Here is an 8,679-nt window from a genome sequence, read left to right on the forward strand (position 1 = left end):
AAAACAATCAATTTCATCCAATAACATCATGTCAAAAAATTGTAATACATTGGTATTAAGGGGATCTGATTGTACATTGTTATTAAGAGGTTTTCCCTAACTATATAACCTATTACTACATTGCTATTAAGGGACACCTTCTTATTTCTACTTCTTGTTGTTATGCTTTTGTTTCCACATGATACCTGTTTTCATCATCAACACATTAGTATTCAGAAAGGCTTCAAGCATCATCAATCTATGTTATAAAATCTTAAAATTTAATACACATGTAGTAAAATATCTTTTGCCAAGAATCCAAGCTTTATTACAACCCATACCTGTATAAAATATTAAAATTTATTACACATGTAGATTATAAAAGTTAATATGAGAGAGTGAAATAGTAAAATACCTTTTGCCAATTGTCATTGCAGCAATTTAATACAACCCATACCTGTATAAAATATTAAAATTTAGCTTGGAGCCATACTCTAGACAAAAGGATAACTTTGAAGCCCCCATAAACTTGCATACCTGTTTTCAATTGAATTTATGTAAGAAAGAAGAATATGATTCAAGTTTCCAATATAAGGGAAAATTAATTAAAAGGGTAATTAAGTTTCAAATTTGTACAAAAAGTACCATCAAAGTTTACCCTGTTCAAAAAATACCATTACACTTAAGAAACCGTTCAAAAAATACCATTGAACTTACTTTTTGTTCTCATATTTCCATGTGGTGACCGGATATTCCAGTTACCGGGTAAAACATGACCGAGAAAACACAAATAAAGCTTACGTGGCCATCCCCATCCCTTACGTGGAATTACCCTTCTCTATTACATGCAAAGTTCTTTTTAGAATGGAAGACCTGTTGTATACTCACCTGCTGCCTTCGTTTTTCCCACAACCGAAAACGAAACTGATTTTAATCACCTCCTTTACCGAGAGCTACAACAACCTTAACATCTCCATCCACTGGAACCTCGATTTCCAGCTTCCATTGCTACCCTGAAACGTCGCCAATCATCAAACTCGAAAATCTCCTTCCCGTTGTTTCCTTAGATCTGCAAGACTGCAACAACCTTACCCCCATCTCTGCTGCAACCGTAAAATATCACCACCTTTTCAAGCTCCGAGAACCACCATCACCATCTTGATCATCATCAAGACTCAACAGCTATTACTGCCTTAAACTACTCACTGATGCGTTCGTTTCCAACTATCAAACACCACCGAGACCACTTGCAACAAGGAAGCACGAACAAAGACGAAAGAAAAATATTTGATTTCTTTATGTTTCGTGTGAACTAGAGAAGAAAAAAGAAGGAAAGGATATTTGATCCTTTTTCTATAGAGCTATGAACCAGAAAGAAAAAGAAACCAAATAACTCCACTGTTCATCATCTTCACACCAGAGAAGAAGAAAAGAAGGAAAGTATATTTGATCCTTTTTCTGTCGAACTTCAAACCAAAAAGAAAAAGAAACCAAATAACTCCACTATTCATCATCTTCATCCTCCCGAAAAACCACACAGAAAAGAAGAACAAAAAAAAAAAAAAACGAAAACCAAATACCTCCACCACAACTCATCACTACCTTCAACCACCGATGAACACCGACCACCTGCTGCTTTCATTGTCTAAAAAAACCAACAACCGAGAACCACCTAAAGGTTCGAACAAACAAAACCCAATGTTTTTTTTGTTATTTTTTTCTATGTATCTCGAACAGAAAGAAGAAATAAGAAGAAGAAAGAACGATATTTGATTTCGTGATCTTATTTTCGGATAGAACAAGGAAGGATAAGGAAATAGAAATCATCCAAAGTTTTTTGTGTGTGAATGATATGTTCATATTTAGTTATATATTTTGTGTAGAATCTTAATATTTTTTGGCTATTTTATTTCAATAAATGAACAAAAGGTACTTAATTAGGTTTAAATTGTGTTTTCAGTCTAAAAGACGTGCTCGGAAGCAAAAGGAAGCGGGAAATGTAATCGGAAGTTCAGGAATTGAAGAAAGAAGAAAAAGAGTCAAAAACATAAAGAACTCGGCGAGTTGGACGCTTACTCGACGAGTAGGCACGAACATTCGCGAAGCAATAAAAGTCCTTGCCTTACACGAATTCTTAATGAGGGACTCGACGAGTCGGTTATTGGACTCGGCGAGTCGCCCCTGTTTTCAGAAATCAATAAATAGGACATAATAGCCCGAAACTAAAGACTTCTCTGGAACCCTTGGAGACTGAATTGCGATTGAGAGTACTGCTGGAGCCCTGGAAATCGAGAATCAATCCTAGCATCCAATTTTGAGGAGATCGAAAGGCACAACCTTATTCTCTTTTCTTAATCTAGTGTTTATACCATGTTTAGATCAATAGATTCAGTTTATGAGACGTTTTCTGCTATGAATATGAGCTAAAAACTCATTTCTTCTGTTTAGGGTAGACAACTTTATGACTATGGTTTGATTTTGTGGTTGGGTTAATTTAATTTGGTGAATTTTGTTTGATTAAGCTTGTTAAAGATCCTCACGTGTTGCCAATAACTATTTTCTGTTAATTGTCAAGTGTAGTAAGTTGCATGAACATCTCTTGAATGCTTGTCTCATATAATTTATGTGAAAACAATGCTATATGCCTAGGAATAGTGAACATGAAACTAGGGATTAATTAGAAAATAGGTAAGTCAATGTGCGAGCTTGTGTGACGAACCATCATACAAGAAGTTAATTGAATTAGCAATTTAATTAGCTAACTACAAGTCTTACTAAACCCGAATAAATAAACTAGGAAATTCATTAGTTTAACCAACTAGCCACTGTTTGAATTGATTTGTTTTCTAAGGATTAGTAATAGTGAACATGAACCTAATCACATTAATCGGTAGCCAAAGATAAATTAATCCATTGCACGTGCCATAAAATCAACCATAAGAATAAGTTAGTTGAACCTGAACAGAAGTCTCCTTTAATATTGAATTTAGTTGATTTTTACTTGTTTTAGCTGTTAATTGGTTTGTTTAAGTGTTAGATAAGTGCTTAAGTTTCTAGTCTTGCAAAACTAGATAAAACCTCTTTTCTTTTATTAATTGTTTTTTAGATAATTTAGTAGTTAGTTTATTTACCGTTCCCTATGTCCGATACCCTGCTTGCTTAATTATACCACCAATTGACAGGTACACTGCCTTTTGTGTGTCTAAATTATATTTAAAAAGTAGGACTAAAACTAGTGAAATAAACACACATCAAGTTTGTGGCACCGTTGCCGGGGAACGGTTCTAAAATAAATTTTAATTGCTAGTATTATCGATCGTTAGTGTAAGATCTATCTTGCACAAAGTCACTGTTTTAGTAAATTAGTTATTAGGATTGAGTTTTAGTTTTTCTGTTTTTAGGATTTTAGTTCTAAATTTTTTCTGATTTACCTTTGACTCGTCGAGTACAGTCGCAGGTACTCGACGAGTCCATCGCAATATTCTAGCTTCGTTTTTAGTTTAGTTTTGTTCTTTTTACGTGTATTTGTTCTGTTTCTTGCAGTGTGTTTATGACCCGAGGATCAGGCACACCCTTGATCCTGCCACTCGAAAACCCGGAATCAGCTTTGAGGAAAGACAAGGAGAAGACCGTTGAAGAGACTAACCCGCTAAAGAAATCACCTTTCAAGGACCTTAAATCGGTCTTTGGAAAGAAGAAAAGCAAGAAAGTGGGTGAGTCTACCAGCCAAAAGAGTGAAGAAATCAAGATAGAAGGCTTTGGATATAACCCCAATCCAAAAGAAACCGAATACGAGTCAGAAACAGAAACCGAAGAAGGAAGCGACATAGAAGGCGAACTCAGAAACACTATGGCTAACATCGATAAAATGCCCATGGAAGAATGGAAGATAAGGATGCGTGACGATACCGGCCCAGGACTCGTGCAACCCGTGATTCCAGCAACTGCTAACTTTGAGCTGAAGGGTCACATACTCACCCAACTCAGGGACATCCCATTCTATGGGAAGGAACACAAAGACGTGTACAAGCATATTGACGAGGTCAACGACATAGCCGACTACTTCAACACCCCTAATGTGCCTCGGGAAACTGTTCTGCTTCGTATGCTACCGGTCACATTTAAGGGAGCCGCGAAAGATTGGCTGAAATCACTCCCTCCAGGATCCATCACCACTTGGGCTAAGATGCGAGAAGAATTTATTGATCAATTTTGCCCTCCCTCAAAAATAGCAAAGTTAAAGAAAGCCATTGCAAATTTTGAGCAACAACAAGGCGAGTCACTCTATGAGGCGTGGCAGAGATACAAAAGCTTGTTGAGGAACTATCCCCACAATGATCTAAACAGGCAGCAAGAAGTCTCCATTTTCTATGATGGAGTGAATGTGACAACTAGGCAGCTCCTTGACTCGCAAGGATCACTCACGAAGAAAGCACCCGCAGATATAAAAGAACTAATTGAAGAATTCTCCAAGCACTCTAGAGAATATCATAACCCAAGGAATGACCCAAGTCGAGGGGTGGTGAACTCTATTTCCGATGACATGGCGGCAATGATGGAAAAATTGGAGAATATGGATCGAAGAATGACTAAGATGGACCAATCCATCCATGCCATTAGAGTGGGATATGATAACTGTAGAGGGCCTCACCTTACTAAAGACTGTGATCTTGATGAAAACGGGAATCGGAAAGCCCAAGTGTGCTATTCAGGTGGTGATACATATGATGATGATTGGAGAAAACCCAAGAAAGAATGGCTACCTTATGATGAGTACAAGAAGGCAGAGGAGGAAAAGTACAAGAAAAAAGCAAGAGGTTTTTATCAAAAGGAGGAGCCGATGCAAGAAAAGAAATCAGATTTGGAAGATATGCTTACAAGATTCGTAGCCGCATCCGAGAAAAGGCATAACGATACCGATACTGCAATAAAAGATCAACAAAACATGTTGAGAGAGCACCAAATTATGATGAAGGATCAACAAGCTCTGCTTAGGAATCAGCAAGCCTCCATTCTCAACATTGAAAAGCAGCTGGGCCAACTTGCACAACAAGTGAACGAAAGACAACCAGGTGGACTTCCTAGTAATACCGAAATTAATCCGAAAGGCGCACATATAAACATCATGACAACTAGGAGTGGGAAGATAATTACTCCTCTGGCCCCTCTTCATAAAGAAGATCCTAAATTGGTGCAAGAGGAAGAGTTAGAAAACCAAAAATCGCAAGAACCCGAATCGAATCGCCGAGTCTCAGACTTGGACTCGACGAGTCCCCCACCCGAACAGAAAAATAATCCTCCTATTAAACCATATCAGCCTCCATTGCCATTTCCAGGCTAAGCTAGACAAGATAAGCACAATATTGATTATCAAAAATTCTTGGAACATATAAAAGCTCTTCAAATTAATATGACCTTCATCGAGGCGATTGCACAAATGCCCAAGTATGCCAAATTCTTAAAGGAGCTTCTTACAAATAGAAAGAAGATGGAAGAGGTGAAGAAGGTGGTTCTCAATTAAAATTGTTCAGCCGCCATGTTGAACAAACTACCAAAGAAGATGGGTGACCCAGGTAGTTTGACCTTGCCTTGCCAATTCGGAAATTTATCAACTATTCATGCATTGGCTGATTCGGGGGAAAGTGTTAACCTCATGCCATATTCATTCTTTAAGAAATTAAACCTTCCGGAGCCAAGGCCAATTCGAATGGCAATTTACTTAGCAAATAAAATGGTGACATTTCCAAGGGAAATATGCGAAGACCTATTAGTAAACGTTGATAAGTTTGTGTTCCTCGTAGACTTCATAGTACTAGATATGGAAGCGGACCCTCAAGTCCCGATCATACATGGAAGACCTTTCCTCAACACCGCGAGTGCTATAGTAGACATGCGAGATTCTAAACTTACTCTTTGGGTGGGAGACGAATCAGTTACATTTGGAGTTGATCAAGCCATGAAGCATGCAAGATATAGTGATGACACAACATTTTCGGTTGATATGTTGGAAGAAATAATGGAAGAATGGAAAGAAGACAAGCCAAGAAATTCTACTACTACCTTTGACGATGATTTTGATGCTGAAAGGGACCTGATGGAGATAGAGAGACTGCTTGAAGAAGCTGAATATAATGAATTAATCAGAAGTGCTGAAGTCCCGACTCGCCGAGTCGCAGCCACTGACTCGACGAGTCCATGTGAGAAATCGCGATCAGACGGGGATTTTGGCCTGGACTCGACGAGTCCCCTCATTGGACTCGACGTGTTCAGTGTACAAAACATGAAATCAGAACTAAAAACTTTACCTGATCATTTGGAGTATGCATTTCTTGAAGAAGGTGAACAAAAACCTATAATTATAGCTTCTGACCTCCCCAAATCTGAAAAGGAAGAGTTAGTCTGAGTTTTAAAGAAGTGAAAGAATGCTATTGCGTGGAAAATCACCGATATTAAAGGGATATGTCCTTCCTATTGCTCTCACAAGATCAACCTGGAAGAAGGAGCAAATACAGTAGTGCAACATCAAAGGCGATTGAACCCGAACATGCAAGAAGTGGTCAAGAAGGAGGTGGTCAAGCTTTTAGATGCGGGGATCATATATTCCATTTCTGATAGTCCATGGGTTAGCCCAGTTCAAGTGGTGCCTAAGAAAGGAGGGATTACAGTAGTGACAAATGAGAAGAACGAGCTCATACCAACTCGAACGGTAACCGGTTGGCGAGTATGAATCGATTACCGAAAGCTAAACGATGCTACTCGTAAAGACCACTTTCCCCTTCTTTTTATTGATCAAATGTTTGAAAGATTATCTGACCATAGTTATTACTGTTTCTTAGATGAATTTTCGGGTTACTTCCAAATACCCATAGACCCAATTGACCAAGAAAAGACTACTTTCACTTGCCCAAGTGGGACTTTTGCTTATCGCCGCATGCCTTTTGGGTTATGCAATGTGCCCGCGAACTTTCAAAGATGCATGACGATGATTTTCCACGACATGGTGGAAAAGTTTATGGAAGTATTTATGGATGATTTTTCTGTTTTTGGCTCTTCTTTTCATGATTGTCTCTCTAACCTTGACTTGATGCTTGCTAGGTGTGAAAAGACCGATCTAGTCTTAAATTGGGAAAAATGTCACTTTATGGTTAAATAGGGAATAGTCTTAGGAGTCGTACTTGGCCAAAGGGTTGAAAAGCACTTTCGACCCATCTATTATGCAAGCAAGAATTTAAATCCCGCCCAAGAAAATTACACCACAACCGAAAAAGAATTATTAGCCGTGGTGTATGCCTTTGACAAATTTCGCCCTTATCTCATTTTATCTAAAACAACTGTTTTCACTGACCACTCTGCTATTAAGTATTTGTTTGCCAAGCAGGATGCAAAGCCAAGATTGATCCGATGGGTGCTTTTATTACAAGAATTTGACATCGAGATCAAGGACAAGAAAGGGATGGAGAATGTAGCTGCTGACCATCTTTCTAGACTAGAAAATCTAGAAAGGGAAGAGATAGACAACATGAGTATTGAAGATAGCTTCCCAGAAGAGTATTTAATGGTAATCATGGGGGAAGAACCATGGTATGCGGATATTGCAAATTACTTGGCTGGCGACTACCTTCCAAAAGGCCTCACTCATCAACAAAAGAAGAAGCTCTTTTCAGAAATTAAATATTATTTCTGGGATGATCCAAATCTTTTTAGGAGCTATGCGGATGGAATCATAAGAATATGCGTTTTTGGCAAGGAAAGTCGGGACATATTAGAGCATTGCTACAATAGACCGACAGGAGGACATCATGGGGTGCAATACACTGCTATAAAAGTGTTTGATGCGGGTTTCTATTGGCCTACTATCTTCACGGATGCTGCTACTTACGTAAGGGAATGTGATGCTTGCCAAAGAACGGGAAATATATCGGCAAGGAATGAAATGCCCCAAAGGAATATTCAAGTTTGTGAAATCTTTGATGTATGGGGTGTGGATTTCATGGGACCATTTCCTTCATCCAAAGGCAACAAATACATACTAGTGGTGGTGGATTATGTGTCAAAGTGGGCGGAAGCGCAAGCATTAACAACTAATGATGCAAGGGTTGTGGTAAAATTGTTAAAAAAATTATTTTCTAGATTTGGAGTGCCAAAGGCGTTAATAAGTGATAGGGGTACCCATTTTGCTAATGAGCAACTAGCAAAAGTGTTGCAAAAATATGGGGTACACCATAGATTTTCAACACCTTACCATCCACAAACAAATGGGCAAACCAAAATTACAAATAGGGCACTAAAAAGGATATTGAGAAATCGGTGGGAAATAATGGAAAAGATTGGGCGGACAAATTGGATGATGCACTTTGGGTATTTAGGACTGCATTCAAGACACCCATTGGAACCACACCCTATAGGCTAGTGTATGGTAAAAATTGTCATTTACCCGTGGAGCTTGAACACAAAGCCTATTGGGCTTTGAAAACATGCAATTTCGAGCCAAATGAGTTGCGTGCAAATCGACTCTTGCAAATGAATGCTTTGGAAGAATTGAGAAATGAGTCTTACACTAACTCATTGATTTATAAAGACAAGACCAAGAGATGGTATGATGCAAGGTTGAAGGGTAATAAAGAGTTTGACGAAGGACAAAAAGTTCTCTTGTACAATTCAAGGTTAAAGCTCTTTCCGGGAAAATTACGCACTCGTTGG

The sequence above is a fragment of the Lactuca virosa genome, chromosome 9 (genome assembly GCF_052849685.1).
Source record: "Lactuca virosa cultivar CGN04683 chromosome 9, Lactuca_virosa_CGN04683_v6, whole genome shotgun sequence".
Classification (NCBI taxonomy): Eukaryota; Viridiplantae; Streptophyta; class Magnoliopsida; order Asterales; family Asteraceae; genus Lactuca; species Lactuca virosa.